The sequence below is a fragment of the Castor canadensis genome, chromosome 4 (genome assembly GCF_047511655.1).
Source record: "Castor canadensis chromosome 4, mCasCan1.hap1v2, whole genome shotgun sequence".
In the NCBI taxonomy this organism is placed as follows: domain Eukaryota; kingdom Metazoa; phylum Chordata; class Mammalia; order Rodentia; family Castoridae; genus Castor; species Castor canadensis.
In genome coordinates, this window is record NC_133389.1 from 119,593,065 (window position 1) to 119,611,310 (window position 18,246).

The 18,246-nt window shown below is 34.1% G+C and overlaps 1 protein-coding gene across 1 annotated transcript in view; it reads left to right on the forward strand.

Moving 5' to 3' along the window:
- The window catches only part of Csrnp3 (cysteine and serine rich nuclear protein 3), a 168,373-nt gene that overhangs the window by 19,895 nt on the left and 130,232 nt on the right, over positions 1-18,246 (forward strand). Inside the window, exon 3 of the mRNA XM_020184534.2 lies at positions 16,456-16,544. The gene's annotated coding sequence lies outside the window, so the exon portion shown is untranslated. The remainder of the gene's footprint in view (positions 1-16,455; positions 16,545-18,246) is intronic.

An 18,246-nucleotide genomic window follows, 5' to 3' on the forward strand; every position in this document is an offset into this window, starting at 1 on the left:
TCTGTGTAGAACCCAGTAATGGGTTTATGAGCAAATTCAGTGAACTAAATGAAATAGCAGACAATGAATTCAGTATGAGTGTGAAAGAACATTTCACTCTCCTTTCTGTGAGTGAGTGACAGGGCAGACTGTACAGACTTTCCTTGTATGTCACTGACTGTGACGGAACTATCTTACAGCAAACATGTTGTTCTACATTTACGTAAGGAAATTGATTTGTCTGGGTGACATGATGTTTCTTGTGCTACTGTAGAAATGTTGCAATGAAAAGTAGGTGAGATGATGTACATAGTGTGAACCTTAAGTGGCACAGATGGAGGGTTATTTCATTTATTTGAGAAGTAAAAAACTTCGCCACTTTTTGCCAGAGAGGGGATGGACATCTTGGACTCCATAGAGGGGAAAAATCATTTATTTGTACCCCTTGCATTGCAAGGTAATTGTGTCAATTGTTCTATGATGCAAGACTTCAGAAACCCACTTACCTTGCCTTTCAATTGGACTCACTTAGTAGTAGTTTCCAACTGAATGGAGTAATTAGGACGGGGAGTGGGGCTTAAGTGCTAGAGTGCCTGTCTAGCAAGCTGGAGGCCCCAAGCTCAATCTTCAGTACCCGGAAAAAAAAAATGGAGTAATTATTTTCCATTTTGCTATTTAGGTACAGAGTTGGCTTTTATATTTGTTTGTTTGTCTTAAGCCCCCCCCCATCATTTAAATTTGGTTTTAAACATAAAAGAACAACTGAACTGAATTTCAAATAAAATTTTACGTGTCAACAATAATCAATCTTGAAAAACAGCAATTGCTGTGGTTTTAGCTCTCAGTTAGCTGTTATGAAAAAATAAATGAAAAGGTGGTCCTGTGGTGCTAATGGTACTGTCTTGCACATCATTAAAGACAAGGATTACAGACTTTGTGAGATCTGAAATACATCATAGAAAATTTCCCATCTTCCCACATCTATTATTTACTCAGGATGTTTATAGGTATAATTGACAATGTAGCTGTATTTCATAAAGAGCACAAGAATTAAAGTTGCTATTAAATATTAAAAAGGCCATCTTCATGTTAGTGATCAAAATATTTTCATCTGACAGTATAATTTATTTGCAAATAAATCTTAGCATGTTTATATTTTATAAACCTCTTGATAGAGAATCACATCCCTACTTTGGGGTTATCTAAGAGTGGTCACAAGCCATAAATAAATGATTACCCAACTGCAAAATACTGTGGTTTGAAAAATGGATCCAAATGAATTTAGGTGATTAAAATTCTACTACCCATTTTCAGATTACTATAATCTTCTGGCCTTGGCTAGAATGCCAGAGACTCAGCTTTACACTCGTTTATGATGATGAAATCAGTCCCTGAAGCAAATGTCCTGTGATTCTCAAAAGATTTTAAAATTCATTGTGCAGATCAGGCATTCTGATGCTTTTTGACAGCTCAAAGGAGATACATTTGTGCGCATGTGAATGCAGAAAAGAATTAAACCTGGTTCTGCTTTAAAAAAAAAAAAAAGCCACTTGGTACAATGTCTGAATAGGCTGCAATATTTAACCGTTTTTTTTCTGGAAAGTACATGTTTATATATCAAAAATATGCTTTCTTTTTAGTTGGGGAAGAACAGAGACTTTGAGGGCCACAGGCTACAAGCACAATTGGATTGAAATTTAAATAAAGTTATATGTTTCTATGACAATGAAGCTAGAAAAACAATTGCTGTGGCTTTAGTGCTCATGTTTTACATGCTCAGTTACAATATTCTGGCATGAAGTAGAATACTTAATTGAGCCTCAGATTTACTGAATTCTATTGAGAGGTAGACCAAAACTAAAAGTATAGTTTAAAAAAAAATCATTGTAAATATAATAAAAGATAAATGAATGTTTGTTTTCAACCAAAGACATACAAAGTAGGAAAGGTGTTTCTTTTAATGATATTTAATTTTCAAGTAGAAAGTATTTGCAGTGAGTTAAAATTGAAATGAATTTGCTTTTATCTCATCTCACAAATATAATAATGAAGTAGTAATAAAATTGATTTATGTAATTTATAGTGATATGAATTTGAATGAAATGATTGATATAGTAAAATGCTGTCACTTTAAGATCATTGTGGGTACCTTAATTAACATCACTAAACCCCTCCCCGCCAAATGAAAAAACAGGAAAAAAAAAAAATCCAAACTCAAAACAATTTCCAAAGCTTGCAAGAGAGTGCTAAAAGCACTAGATATTTCTACAGTGGGTCCTATGAGTTCTGTCATGATTGGAAGACTTTACTGACAATGCTGGGAGATTTAAAAAACCCATATTTCAGTCTTAAATCAAGCAATAAATTTGCTTTCAAGTAAACTAATATCTATATTTCATTTTGAAATTTGTTGTAATGCCTACAACTACTATCTTTTTGAAAATGTACATACTCTAAGCTTTCATGCCCCAATTTTGGTTAATGCCATCCTTAAAGATGATCTTGGTTTGAAAGAAATGACAACAAATTTTAAATATGGCTAATTTTTTTCTGACAAAGCTAGACCAAGTTCATGATTCCTCCGAGTATACTGTCCTTTGAATTTTTTGCTATGTTAGACCTGGCATTCTGCCATTTGCTGTTTCTATGGCAACTCTCATTTTGTCTTGGAAAGAGTAGGACAGATTTCAGGATTTTTTACATTTTTAGATCTATACTTCAAGAACTCTTCACTTCCCCCCAAATTAATTTATTTACTTAAACAGCTGATATATGTAAAATGATTTTAGCTTTAAGGATGATTTTTGCAGTATTTTTCTTTATGTTAAAAAATTGTATAAAACCTATGTACTGTGCAATTGGTTAAGTAATACCTGGAAAGTCCATACAGTGCATTGCCATGTGACTAATCAAAACAGTTGAATAAATGTATGTATTGTTATAAAAATATATTCTATTACTAAACAATTTTCCAAGTTATATTTATTTCAGTCATTTTTGTAAAATCTTATAAGTGTGGCAGAAATAGGATTCAAATGCAGAAAGACCAACACATAATTTCTATAGAAATGGATAAACCTTAAAAGATGTTATCTCTGGAGCTTTCAGAGTGGCTCAAGTGGTAGAGTTCATGCCTAGCAAGTGTGAAGCCCTGAGTTCAAACTCGAATACCGCCAAAAAACAAAACAAAAGAAAACAAATAGACATTTTTCTCTGGATGTGGAATTATGGGTGATTTGTGTTATCCATGTATATTTTCTTTATTGATTATCATATTTTACCCAGCAAAACTTGCTGTGTTATTCATTATAACAACTTTCTGGAATTTTTCTCCAATTGTGGTTACTATTGTTATGACCCATTTATAGACTGATTTTAGAAAAAAATCTGTAAAAGTTGATATCATATTTCAAAGGGAATTTTTTTTTTCTTTTTTGTAGTACAGGCACTTGAACTCAGGGCCTTGAACTTGGTAGGCAGGCACATTACCACTTGAGCCACCTTGCCAGATGAAAGAGAATTGTTTTAATTGCTCCCCAGAAAATTTTACTAATTTTTATGCCCACTTCTGGCATTTGAGTACCTATTTCCTGAATGACTTGCCAAAACTGACTTGATAATTTTTTTCTGTCTATCCATCTTTGTCTCTTTTTTTCTTTCTCTAGGTGTATATATTTTAAATAATATAATATATATTTGCATATGTATATACATGTAGGTACATATATACTTTGATGTATACATTTGTGTGCATACATCCATACATGTGTATATATATGCACTCCGTGTAGAAGCACACACACAAATATATTGGTCAATATAATAGGTGAAAGCTGATATTCCTTTCCTATTTCAGTGAGAATCTTTCTGAATACTAGCTAGGAAGCTGATTATTTATGTATGTATTTGTCTTTTTTGTATTTTTTTATGTGTTTGTTTACATAAGTTGCCTATTTAGGTTTTTCAAAATTATTATGGTGAATTTCTTTTTAATTTTTTATAATATAAAATGTTAATTCATTGTCATTGTTTTATAATATTAAAGATTTATAATTATTAATGAGGAAGGTATACACAGCATCTTGTTTTGTCCTTTGCCTTTAAATTCTCTTTGTGTTTACCATGGAAATATGTTTATGCTATCAAATATATTGTGGATTTAGTCCTTAAGAAATGTTTAAAAGCAGACCTCTGCTCTCAAAAACCGTTACACACAAATAATTGCTTCTAGTTTCTATATATTTAAATCTTACTTTTTATTTATCTATCTATTTATTTTTGGTGGGACTGGGGTTTGAACTCAGGGCTTCATGCTTGCAAAGCAGGTACTCTACTGCTTAAGCAACACCTCCAGTTCATTTTGCTATGGCTATTTTGGAGGTTGGTGTCTTGCAAAATATTTACCCAGGATGGCTTCTGACCACGATCCTCCCAATCTCAACTTCCTAAATAGCTAGGATTACAGCTGTGAGCCACTGGTACCTGGTGTTTACATTTAAATCTTTAATTCATTTGAAAACTGTTAGACAATGGTGGAAATTAAAAGCTAATTTTTCAGTTTTTCTAAAATATTTTAAATAATACAGTACTTGCAATTCTGTTCTTGTACTAAATTCTTACATGCAGTGAGGTCAGTGTCTTTCATTTTCCTTCTATTTCATGATCTAGATTGTTATTCCTCAATTTACATAGCAACTAAATCTCATTCTCTCACATGGAAGTTCCTGATTTTCCCTAACCCAACACTCATGCTCTTTAAAGATTCTATAAATTATTCTCACATGATTATTATTTAAAATTTAGAATATTATCAAATTGCCCAACAAATTATCTTTGCTATTCCATTGAGATTATGTTGAATCTAAGGATGAATTTTGGACACACAGTGGATTGACATCTTTATAATATTGCCTTTCTATTTTGGGAATTTTAGATACATTCCCATATTTTACCATTTTTTTCTGCACAGCAAAATTTTGTACTTTTTTTCTTTGCAGTGTGTATTTGTTGCTAGATCCTTAAGATTCTTATTAATGGGATTTTTCTAATTAAATATTCTACAAGGTTACTGTTGGTATAAGGAAATGTATATTTCTTGGGTTTTTTTGTGTATAAAATGTAAATGTTTCCAGCAGTTCACCTTTAATTTGGCCATTGGGTATTCTCTTCCCTATGTTAAGGAGGTATCTTTTCATTTAGACTTTTTAATTAATGATGAATGTAAAGTTCTCAAGATCTTTATGAGTGTATATTGTCACTCTCTTATTTTTTGACCTATTAATATGATGAACTGAAAAAATAATTCTTAGAGACAGGGTCTTGCTCTGAAGCTAGGTTGGTATTGAAGTAAAGAGCCTCTTGCCTCTACCCCTTGAGCACTCGGACTATAAGTGTGCATCACCACGTTCAACTTTTTTTTTTTCATTTATTCACATGTGTATACATTGTTTGGGTCATTTCTCCACCCTGCCCCCCTCCCCCATGCTTCTCCCCCTGTCCCCTCCCCCATCCTTCTCCCCCTGCCCCCCTCAGTTCCAGGCAGGTCCTGTTCTGCCTGTTCACGTTCAACTTTTGAAAAATGTTTTTGTTAATATCAAACTAGTCTCACATAAAGATCTAATTTGATCTGGCAGTGCATGTACATTTAAGTTTCCTCTAAAATACATTCCAATTTCACATACACACAAAAATGATAAAATGGAAATGGTACAAAAATGCTCACAATAATGCTTGTGGATTTGAGCTTCATTTTGAGTGCTTTTTAATTTTTTTCATTATTGTTGTGATGGGTGTACACTGTGACATTTACAAAGGTTCTTACATTATATCATAGTTGAATTCACCCCCTCATCATTCTCTTTCATTCCTCCCCCACATTCCTAAAATAGTTTCAACAGGTCTCACTTTTCCATTTACCTACATGTGTACATATTTCCACCATATTTACCCTCCTGCACCCTTTCCTCATATCCTCCCCCATCCCATTTGTACCAACCCCCTAGAGAGACCTGTTCTCCATTTTTGAAAAAAGAAAAAGGTATTTTTGTTTGTTAAGAAAGCTATACATTGGTTTCCTTGTGACATTTCTGTGTGTATATGTATTATAACCAGAATTCATCTCTCCTATTTTTCTCCTTTCTACTTTAGTCCCCTTCTTCTGTTGATTTCAACAGGGCTTTAGAAGCATTATTTCAATGAATCCTGACAACCTGTGAGGTGTGAAGGTGCTGGTCACAGTAGGGGATTATTCTGAAGTTACAGCTGGGTAAACTGAGAAGCAGAAAGGATAAATTCACACAGCTTACATGCTTGAACTAGAAGTTAAAGTCAGCTCAAACTTCAGAGCCTATGCTGTTAGCCACACAGCATGGTATCTGCTGTAAATTCCACAAGAATATAAAAAATTAATTCTGTTTCCAGGCCATGTAATAGATGCTTTCAAAAAATCCTTCACTGAAGGAAAAAACCCTTTTCTGCGTTAAATGCAAGCGGTTCTTTAATTCTCATTTACATTAATATTAATTAGAATAAAAAGAAAGTAGCATTGGAAGTGATAGAGATCGAGACTTAGATCAAGTCTATGCTGATTGCCATTGAAATTACTTTTGTTAAATGCTGAGACTCTAATGTCCCTGCCTTTGGTGCCTCTCATGACTGGAAGATATAAATTCTTTACTTATGTATAGTCTACTAAGATTCTAGTCATAAGATCATGATTGGAACACAGTGGGTGTTAAAGACTATAACTAAAGGTATATTATCAGCACACAAACAGAGTGAGAAATTTGCTTCTGTCCCAAGGAACTTCCACTCTGAGAACTTCAAATTAATCATGCTGAAAAGTATAATTTTTAACTGACACATTGTATGGGTTAGAGAAAAAAAATAACTCATATCTAGGAAACTTTAACTGGAAAAACAAATCATTAAATGGAGACAAGTTTGGAGAGATTGGGGGTTTATATGTTTATTCTTCAAGCAAGGATTTGTATTGATTGACTTTCAGTTTTAGATAGTCAAAATGTACAAATAAAACCTGCTTAACCAGCTTTGGGTTTCCATGAGTTTCTATCTAAGTAGTAAAACTCATTAACTTTTCTTGAATTTCTACTTAATTGGAGAGTCATAAAAAGAAAGTAAATGCATTTCTTGAAGTGAAAAAAGGAAAAGATAGAAGCTTCAGTATTCGGACCAGATGGATAGGTAGAGTGACTGATTTTGCAAATAGGTAAAAGGACAATCATCTACTTAGTTTATTTATTTATTTTTTTAAAATCTCTCTTCATTTGTTGAGGTAGGATGAAAAAGGGCAACACTGCTCTATTTAGCGTTTCACATTCTGTATTTTCAGATTAACTTTGAATCCACTTTTATTTCTTTGTGGTGAATTTTTGTTTTGATAGCCTCCATCTGGCATTGATCTGCATTCTTTTTTATAGTTTGATTACCAGACATGAATCAAAGAATATAAATGGCCTTCTGTCTTAAAAGACTGGGAAAAATTACCTTTCTAAATTATTTTTTAAATTTAAATTACTTATTTAAGATAAAAGTGAGAGAAATTGTTAAGGCCAGTCAAGATCTGTCAATAAACCACATTCACTTAACTTCTCTTATTGGTAATATATAACTAAATCCATTCTTTAGTTTCATTTCTTTTACTGGTAACACTTGGCATTTGTCCTAGCAAATTATAATATTCAATTAATGGTCATAAGTCACATTAGTTAAGACTTTTTTAAGTGAAGGTGACAAAATCCTTATACAATCAACCTAAAAAAGAGGTATCTTAGCTCATGTACTCAAGATTGACAGGTGTGGTCACATCAGGCAAAATGGCTTTGAGGTTCAAACAAAAAACTAGGTACTCTCCACATGCACTGTATTTTGGTTCTCGTTTCACTATGGGAGAGACTCATGTTCTCCTAGTCCACATGGAATGTAGTTTTCCCAGATGATCCGTGGAAAATGTGTGCCTGCCTATGAACATTAGCATCCTCTTAGTACTATGTTCTTATACCCTGGTTCCAACAGTTTAGATCTTGAGGATTATTCTGGTGTGCCAACTCTGTGTTCATTTGTACTCATAATCAGTCTCTTCCCTTTCCCCTGAATTGCAACCATACCTACGAGCTTCCTGGGTTCAGCAAATAAGAGAACTTGTGGGACAATGGAAGACAGAAGGAGTAGGCTCACCCTTCAGCCACGGTATAGGTGACATTTCCAAAAGTGCTTCATTTCCTCCATGGTCCACTAGTTACTGCAGAGTGGTCTTGCTTTTGTGGTCCCAGCCCCCATACAGCATTGTCCTCAGGGATCTGACTTTTACCAGACAGCACCACCTCTTAACTCTGGTGACTTACATAATCCTCCTTTGGGCCTCCAGCCTGACAGGTAACAGCATCCTCTTACTGGTGCTAACCAATGAGTTTCCTTGCTTTCTCTGCTTGCTTGGCATCCCAGCTCTACAAAAGCTTCATAATTAGTCTTATCAGTATAATTCCTTCCATTAGACCACTTGAAATAGACTGTTTTTTGACCTGGGTCCTTACTGGCAGTCCTAGCATGCATTGCATGCCCTTCACTAAACCACTCACTGTGCCAAAGGATGAAGTCCATTGATTGGCTGTGTTTAGTTCATATCCTCATTCTGTGATAATAAGAAAGGAGATAGAGTGTACATTACAAGAAAAAATGGGAGGAAGTAAAACAATGGCTGCCATAATAGGAATTCATTTTGATGCTATAATTAATCATGAAGAAGATCTGAAGTAAATATTTTAAAAATACCACTGTGAAATAAAATTATTTGTAAATATATTTATAAATGATACATTGGTAATAATTTATATTAGAAATACATCAATTGCTTTAAATATTTTAAATGTTTTGTCCTTTTTTTCTCTTAGTAAAGAGATTTAATATATTAAGGATCTGCTGTGAGTCATGTGTTGAAATGGGGAGTTCATATGTTCATTTGAAACATGAAGAAACTGATATTAAGTAATTTATTCAATGTCACAGAGCTAAGAAATAATAAAAAGTTGTTAATCTCTGTTTTTTGTTTCCAGAGCAAAAGCACTTTCTGCTATATTACGACATCAATATTCCTTTCTCAACTGCATCAAATCTGCATTTCTCTAATTATATTTTAAAAATATCTTCACTCAGGGCTCATTCAGAATTCACCTTGTGGTAAAATCACTTTATTATGAAGTCAATTTATAAATAGACTTCTGTAATGAAATTCCCTCATATGAGATCCAGAATGAATATCTCCTTTCTTTATACTTCATATATGACCTTGGCATAGTGTGCTCCATGGTGTTACAAACATTCCAATTTGAGGTCAAACTAACTACATGATTATATTTACCTTGTTTCCCACCTTCTGCAAAGGTGGGAAGAAAATATATAAACATTTATTAGATAAATAACAGGTGCTGGGCTTTTTCTTTGGGAGAATATTTGGGATATTTCTTACTTCTTATTGTGGCAGAGAAGATAAGGACATATTCCCACCAGAAAGTCTGCAGTTTCCTTCTCATTTTTTTTTTTTAAGAGAATGAAAATTGTGATGCAAGGCCTAGCAGCCAGGCAAGACCTTGTTTGGGTATTCATACCCTGCAGAACAATAACTGTGAGCTTTCTATGTGGGAACGTGTTTGTCAGAACAATTAAAGTAAGCACCATAGTCTGCTTGATTAACTAAAACTTTAGTTAACAAGTGCTGTGAATATCTGTTTTATTCCTGTCCATGGGTATCACTTTTGCTTTTTTTTTTTTTTTTTTAGTGTTCATTTCTACTTTCTGAAGTTCAGCATGAAAGTACACTGACTAACATAGTCTTTCATTTAGCTGTGTTCCTAGGACCATCTGTAAGAATGTATGCATTTCCTGGGAATCTGATCAATTCTAACAATTTTCTTTTTTTCTTTTTGAGATTAATGAATTACTTTTTATTTAAGGGTTGATTTTTATTTGTAAAAATTATGGATCTAATATCTAAAATCTATTCTGTACTTTGAAATTGATTGACAAATAATTCTCTTTCATGCAGACATATACACATTTTTATGTAAAGACATAAATACCTTCCTATCACTAAATTTGTGTAAACCTTTCTTTCTTCTTTCTCCCATCCTTTCCCATCCCTTCCCTTTTTGCTTGATTTTTCTCTCTTCTTCCCACCTGTCTTTCATCCATACCTCTTGCCCCTGTGGGTAGCTCTTCTTGACAACTGGGTTTATATTCTTTTATATTTTTAAATAAATACATATTCTCATGAAAGTATTTTGTTGGAAAATGAATCATAGTACATATACTTTTCTGCATTCTTATTTTCTTACTGGATAGCATATTATGGAAATTCCCAAAGTTATTTGTCATAGCTCTATTTCATTCTTTTAATGACAAGTGATAGTCCAAGGTATGGAGATATATAACAGTTTAGTCAGTCCTTCCCCTGTGGCTTTTTTTTTTTTTCTGTTTTTTTTTTATGATACAGTGAACAATATCATGATGCATGTTCTTATAAAACTGTCCTTATATACTGGTGCTTAACTTTTTATCAAGATAGATTCCTAAAAGTGGGAGCATATTACTTTTTCACAAAGGTGGCAAAACACATACTTCTACAGTTTTGGGTAAGATTGTACTTTCCCCTAAGTCCCAAGCAATACATGTGTATTTATTCAACAAGACAAAATACCTATCTTCATGATGTTTATATTAGTAGTCAAGATATAAAATAAATAAGCAAATAATATTATGACACCACAAATTTGCTGTAGAGAAAATTAATCTAGGATTAAGACATATGAAAAGGGGACATTTTAAACAAGAAGGTCATAAATACCTGTCAAGGAGACAGGATGCTATTCTAAGATGCAGGACTGCATTTGACTGTTAGGACAGAGTCAGAAAAGAAGAATCACAACCACATCCACTAAAGGATCTAGGGTTTAAGAAGAATGGAATAAATCAGGCAAAGAGATTGAGAAAAGGAAGCAAATGAGGTAAGAGACAAGCTAGGAGTAGGTGGCGTCTTTGAAGCTGATAAAATATTTCAAGAAATGGAAAGTAATTATTGTAGCCCAACACTGTAGAAAGATTAAGGATGATAAGAACTGCAAATTTGCCATTGCTTTTGGCAAAACTCCTTTTTACTGCTGACCCTGATAATTGCTACTTCAGTGGAGTTTGGGGAAGGAAACCTAATTTGGATGAGTTCAATATAGACTTATAGCTGAGAAACAGAGAATGTCCTGTTTTGAAAAGTTTTATTATAAAATGGAACGGAGAAATAGGAGGTTGTGAGGTGGGGAGTTCATATAAGAGAAAAAAAATTAACACTTTTGCATGCAGATGGGAGTAATTGAGCAAAATGTGAAAAATGATGATTTGGAACAGAGAGGGTACAATTGAAGAAGTAAAAATCTAGCTTAGTGAAAGGAATTGGAATCTAAAACTTCAGAGGAAGGATTGACCTTAGATAAGAGAAAGAACTTTCTCTGTTATAATAGGATTAGATGCAGACATATAGGTACACATTACAGATATAAAGAGGATATAGTGGTAGGAAATGAAGGAAATTGAATTGTGGTTCTTTCAATTTTCTAGAAGCAATACCATAAACTGAGAATAAGGAAATGAGAAGGAATGTGGTAGAACTGAAGAGGCAAAGGTGCCTTTTGTGGGGTATCATAGAATTGGAGCATGAATTAACAATGGAAATGGGAAAAATTGCCAGGTACTTTGGGAGGCTCACTTGAAATTTGTGGTCATTTAGTAAAAGTTATGCCAGTAACAAAGTCATCAACACTATTTCTAGCCACAGTCATCAGTTCAGGTACTAGGGTCAGGAGGAAAGCTGAGTTTAGACAGTTTTGTTGTTGTTATAATGGTTGTTTTGGGCCATACTAGTTTGAAGAAGAGAGTGAGAAAGACCTTGAGGGTTGAGTGTACATGTAAGGAAGAGACGACCATGATGACTAATGGACTCTAAATTCAGTAGTAGAGAAGAGTGAGCATTGGTAGTAAATGTGGAGTTCAAGAAAAGTCTTTATTGTTGAAGTTTGTGATTTAAACAATGAAGAGACCTCGTTCTGTTTTCCTATTATGCTGATAAAACCTAAAACATGTTTTCAATCCCTTCTATGGTAACCTGGGTTCTCAAATTTGTCTCTTTTAGTGCTCTTCTTTTTAAACAATTTTCTGGCAGAGTTATCTGTTCCCTTAGAATTTTGATTTTTACCTAAATTTCTGCCTACGTTGTTGGATAATTCTTGGATATTCCTAGTAATTGTAGCGTCTGTAGATGCCCTTGAATAAAGAACCCCTGAATGAACTTTAGGGAATTTTGTTTGCACACTTTTGAGTATGAGTGATTGGATAGAAGAATCCTGTGGTGACAACCTGATCTATAAAAAGCCAAAGGTAACTCTTGTATGCTTTATTAAAATAGAATGAGTTATTATTTTAAAATGTTTTTGTCATATAATACTTTTTATATTTTGATATAGTTTAGACAAAATGGACATTTGTTTTGATAAATGAATGGATTAAGGGCTGCATGTATTTTCAATAGTTGTGTATTGTGTGAAGGTACAAAGTTGAGATGGTATTCTTATTTTAAAAAATTGTTCTAAATAGAATCAACATAATTGTCAGTGGGGTTTTCGTTTCTTAGAAAGCTGGGGTCAAACTTGACATGGCAGATCAGCCTCTCCTGCTAGGTTCTTTTCTCCTAGGCTCTTGGCTTCTCTCAGGAAGCTGCCTGTCCTTCAGAGTAAATGACACTTTTGCTGGCTGCAGGCTTATTAATTATGCAATATTGTGTTTCAGATGTAGTTGCAAATGCAATTAAACTATTACACTGAACTTCTAAATTTTATTATCACTTTAGAAACACCATTTTCTCTATTTATGTTCATAGGCCACTGTATATAAATCTTGATATGAGCCAGACATGTAGAAGTTTAAGCTTAGTGTTCTTAAAATCTATGATTCTGGGAGAAACATGTATTCTCCATAATGCCACAATTTGTAAGAAAGGTTTTTTAAAAGCCAGGAACAAGGTAAGAATTTTTCAAGCATGCTATAGTTTGTCGTAACTATTCGCTGAATCATCAATTACAATAGTACAAACTCAGGCAAGGCTTTCACTGGGATGTGACCTCCAGTGGCCTCAGTGCAGTCTAGCTTATCTATTGATTGAAACATGCCAACAAGAGCTCTGTGCCTCCTTGACCCACTCAAGACTGCCTTTAGAGAAAATGTTGACAAGCATGGGATAGCGTCTTGACCCTTGCCATTCCAGATGACAGCTGGGATTTGTTGCATGATTTCAGTCACATTCGTGAGCAACCAGGAAACCAAGGAGGTTGGAATAAAGAGAGGTGGTCTTCACTTTTCACTCTGGTATGGCAGTACTGAAGGAATTTCCACAAGGAAATTCTAGCTGTCAGAGACTTTCTCAAGTAACCCCATATTTCAAAAAAGAACAAACATGAGCCATAAGTGTTAGATACACATTTCTAAATGATGATAAAGGTTTATATCCATTTTATTTTTCATAGGATGCAACCTTAGAAATCTAATATGGATTCTTTCTTTTCAAGGTGGCTTATTATGTTTATTTTTGTTATGTGTATTAATTGTACTAAGGGATTTCATTGTGATAGTTCCTTCTATGCATGCATATCATGTATTTTGATAATATTCACCCTTTTATTTACTTCTATCCACCCTACTCACTTTTTCACAATAAAAATTGTTTAAAAAATAGGTTTCATTCTATTCTGGTTTTGGTTTTGGATTTTGGAGGTACTCTGTTTTTAACTGAGGGCCTTATGCTTGCTAGGCAGATGCTCAAGGCACTTAAGACACCCCTCAGCCCTTTTTTGCTTTTAGCTCTTTTTTAGGTAGGGTCTCATATTGTTTTGTCTGGGGCCAGCCTTGGATTTTGATCCTCCTACCTCTGCCTCCTATGTAGTTGGGATTACAGCCACCCCACCTCAGCAACACATCTCTTTAAATTCTCTCTCCTGCTCAAACTAGATAGTCTAGTTTGTTCCAGATCTTTATTTTAGCATGTTCATGTAGATATTTATAATATTTCAAGGAAAAAAAGAGACCTCCTAAAGACGAAATCTTCCTAAGACATTTCTTTTTTTCTTAACATGTGCACGCACACTTCTTCTACAGACTCAAATGTCCCCAAGTCACATCTACTGGGACAAAGTGCTGAGCTGGAATGATTTTCTGTATCAGCCACTGTACATAGTACACAGAACTGGCGTTGATTCCAGATCCTAATGTTTAGTCCATTGTACTGTGTTTGACTCTGTCTTCAGACTTCTTCCTTTAGGGTGGAGTCTCTCCTTATGAGTCCACTGGTATCACTATTAATAGGATTTATTAATCCTGTTAATAAAATTTACTTATCTATATTTGACTTTCAAACAGATAGGAGTTTGAGTCCCATTTTTCCATTATCAAGGGCACCACTGAGTCTGTCAAAATTGCATATTAGGTACTTTAGTAAGTAGTGAAGAATCAGTTTTCACTAGCAAGAAAAATCGAATTGAAATCATGAATGACATTTGTAAACATGTTCAATTCAGCATCCAATTAATTTCATTATTTTGATTTATTTGCAAATCACTCAAACAAAGATCTGTTGGCATGCTTGCTTGCTTGGTGTTTTTTAATTATTTAGAATATAATATTAGGTTTTTTATCTTTAACAGAGAAAATGTAAAAAGTTATATTCTGAAATATTTCTGAAAATGAATGCAAGGCTGGTTCGAATTATTTCTTCATTGGTCTCCAGTGTGCTATCATTCCAGCATGTTAAATTCTCAGTAGACTTTTAAGATATTTAAAATTATACTTAAAATTGAATTTTGGCCCAATCTTTCTTATGTTCTGCAGAGTCTGGGTTCCTCAAAACCAAACTGGACTCAATCACCTCTGTTAGCCTTGGAATTTCCACTGCTCCTTGGTATTTCCTTATGATTGTTGTGTCACAGTTATTTGATGGTTTATTCCAGATCTTGATTCCAGCATATCCATGTAGATGTTCGTAACATTTAAAGAAAGAAGTAGAGCCCTGGAGACACAATCTTCCCAAAACAGTTTTTTCTTAAGGTTTTTGACCTTTTAAGTTTGTTCAAATGATCAGTGTAAGGATTTTCTTCATCCAAGTAACATATTTGTAGTGTTTCTACACTAGCTATGGTCATTGCCTGTGATCAGTGATAGTTCAATTCTGCCTACTACTGAAACAACAATGAAAATCAAACTACACTAGCCTGCAATCCCAGTCCTCAGTGGTGGAGGCAGGAGGACTGTGAAGTTGAGGTCAGTCTGGGCTACATAGTAAGGTTCAGGGCAGCCTGGGCTGTGAGACCCTGTCTCAAAAACAAAAACAAACAAGCAAATCAACCCCTCTACACTTCACAAATTTCTTTACTTAATTTTTAAGACAAATGCTTATACTTTGTTTTGTTTTATTTGAGATGAGGGTCTTGCTATGTTGCATAGGCTAGTCTCAAACTCGTGGGCTCAAGTACTTCTCCTGCCTCAGGCTACCAAGTTCCTAGGACTATAGACATGTGTATACCACTATGTCTTGCCCATTTTTACTCCTTCATAGGGACATAATATTTACCCTAATGTATGAGAGTAGGAAATTCATTAATGATCTAGAAACTGATTATATTCATTGTAGTAATAAAAGCTATGGCATTCCTGCTGGATTTTATCATCTCTTTGTTACACTAGTAGTTTTAAATTATGGCACTATAATTTTAAAAAACAAGATTTTGTTAATGTATGTCCATTTTAGAGAGAGAGAGAGTGTGTGTGTGTGTGTGTGTGTGTGTGTGTGTGTGTGTGTGTGTGTGTTTGTGTGGCTAGGGACTGAGCTCAGGACCACACAGGTGTTATGCTTTCATTCTGTACCCTTGGCCCCTTGTTTATTTTCTAAAGTCTAAGTATCTTAAAACTTGAATATGTAAATGTTTCAGGTAATTTTACATTTAAATAGCATCCTTCAAACAAATCAAGAAAAATGACAAATATTCATTGTAATTTTCATCAGCTATCAAAAGCTGCTACATTTTTGGTTGCTTTTCTTGGATTTTTGCCTTTATACTATGACTCTTCTGGGGACTAGAAATTCTTTAAATCTAGTGTAATGTGGATTAATAAAATGGGTATACCTTTAAATTCTTCACAACAATATTTGCTGATTGAAAAACAGATAAAAAATGAAAGTGAGTAAAACTTCTAGAAAAGATGTTCTTTGTTAGCTAAATTTTATACAATATGAGATTTGTATATCTAATGCCTTACTTAAGTCCAAGATTCCTATTTATTTCCCCCTGCATGATAATTATATTTACCCCTTGTTAGCTTTTCCCTTTAAAAATATAACCTTATGTAACACTGAAACATTTTCTTTTTAAGGAAAAAATGAGGAGACATCAACAGACTGAAAAAATGTTTTCACAGGCATAGAGTCTTCAAGAAAATACCAGAGTTCACGAGATCTCAAGGTTAGCGGTTCATACATTATTATTTTCATACTTTTGTACAGATCTGAGATATAACTGTGTAATCACCTCAAGTTGTTATTGCTAATGTGTAATTGAAAATAAGAGTAAATGCTTTTACTTAAATTCATCATTTTAACAAAACATTCTCAAGATCCATTTATATCAGAAATGTATTATTTCGTTCTATTAGGGATAGTTAAAAGAAAACATTTTCATAGACGGGCACTGGCTATTATAACTTGCTTTAGTTTTAGAGAGTAGCACTATTAGCATAAAATAATTTTAGGCACCTCTAAATGCTTTCCATTTAGCTTGGCGCTGGTGGCTTACACCTGTAATCCTAGCTACTCAGGAAGCAGAGATCAGGAGGATCATGGTTTAAAGCCAGGCCAGGCAAATAGTTTGTGAGATCCTATCTTGAAAAGGCCATCACAAAAAAGAGCTGGTGGAGTGGCTCAAGGTGCAGGCCCTGAGTTCAAACCCTGCTACTGCAAAAACAAAACAAAAACTTTCCTTTCTGTTTTGTTAAAGAATGTACAGGTATTCAGTGACTTTTTAGTTTTGGCACTTGCTAGCCAGGTCCTCTACCACTTGAGCCACACTCCTAGCTCCTTTTCTTTAGTTTATTTTTCAGATACGATCTCTCTTTTTTTTGGCCTGGGCTAGCCTCAGACCTGTAATTCTACTCCCCCCACTTACCACATGACAGAAATTGCAGGTGTGAATCACCATGCCATGCTTGTTTTTTGAGATATGGTCTCAGCAACTTTTTGTCCTGAGCTGGCGTCTCAATCCTCCCATGTCTACCTCCTTGTAGTTGGAATTAGAGGTGTACACCACATGCTGGACTGAGTTTCTCATTTCTTTTGTATCCTTGGCTAAAATATACACACAAGTTTAGAAGGATAACTGATTAGCAATCTCTCCAAAATCTCTTAACTCACATTCTCTGATTTTTTTTTCTCTATTTTGTGGTGCCAGGGATCAAACCTAAGGTCTTATACATGTCAAGCAAGCACTGTACCACTTCATTACATCACCAGCCCTTGTTTCTTTTTCTTTTCTTTTTTTTTTTTTTTACTAGGGATTGAATTTAGGACCTGAAGCTTGCTAACCCAGTCCTTTTTTTTTTTGGCTCATTTTTCAGATAGGATCTGGTGCTAACTTTGGGTATATTCACCTTGAACCTCAAGTCCCCTATCTTTACATCCCTGGTAGATGGGATTACAGACCTGCATGATCATTTTAGCTATCCATTCTCTGAGTTTCTTAAGTACAACATCAAAAAAAGTTCTCTTGCTTAGAAAATTTGGTCTCCATAAAATGACAATTCATTTGAATGATCTTGGGGATCTTTTCTAAGTTATAAGACTGCAAAAAAATTAAGGTTACCAACTATTTAACAGGTTTTTATAATAATAACTAATATAAAATATTCTTTAGAGATTATAATTAACAATGTAGGCTAAAAAGTCCATTCTAACTATTTTGAAAAAGTGGGTGATTTTTGACTTATTTATACTGTGACATCAATTGCTGTATGTTCAGAGTTTTAAATGAAGAAGTATTGAGGATCTTTAATATTGACTTGGTCAGGCTTGTCTTCAGTCGCAACATATTTTTTCCTCATTGATCCATTATTTATATGCAAGGCAAAGGGTTAAATGTATTTGATGCTTCAAAATGAATAATATATGCTCCC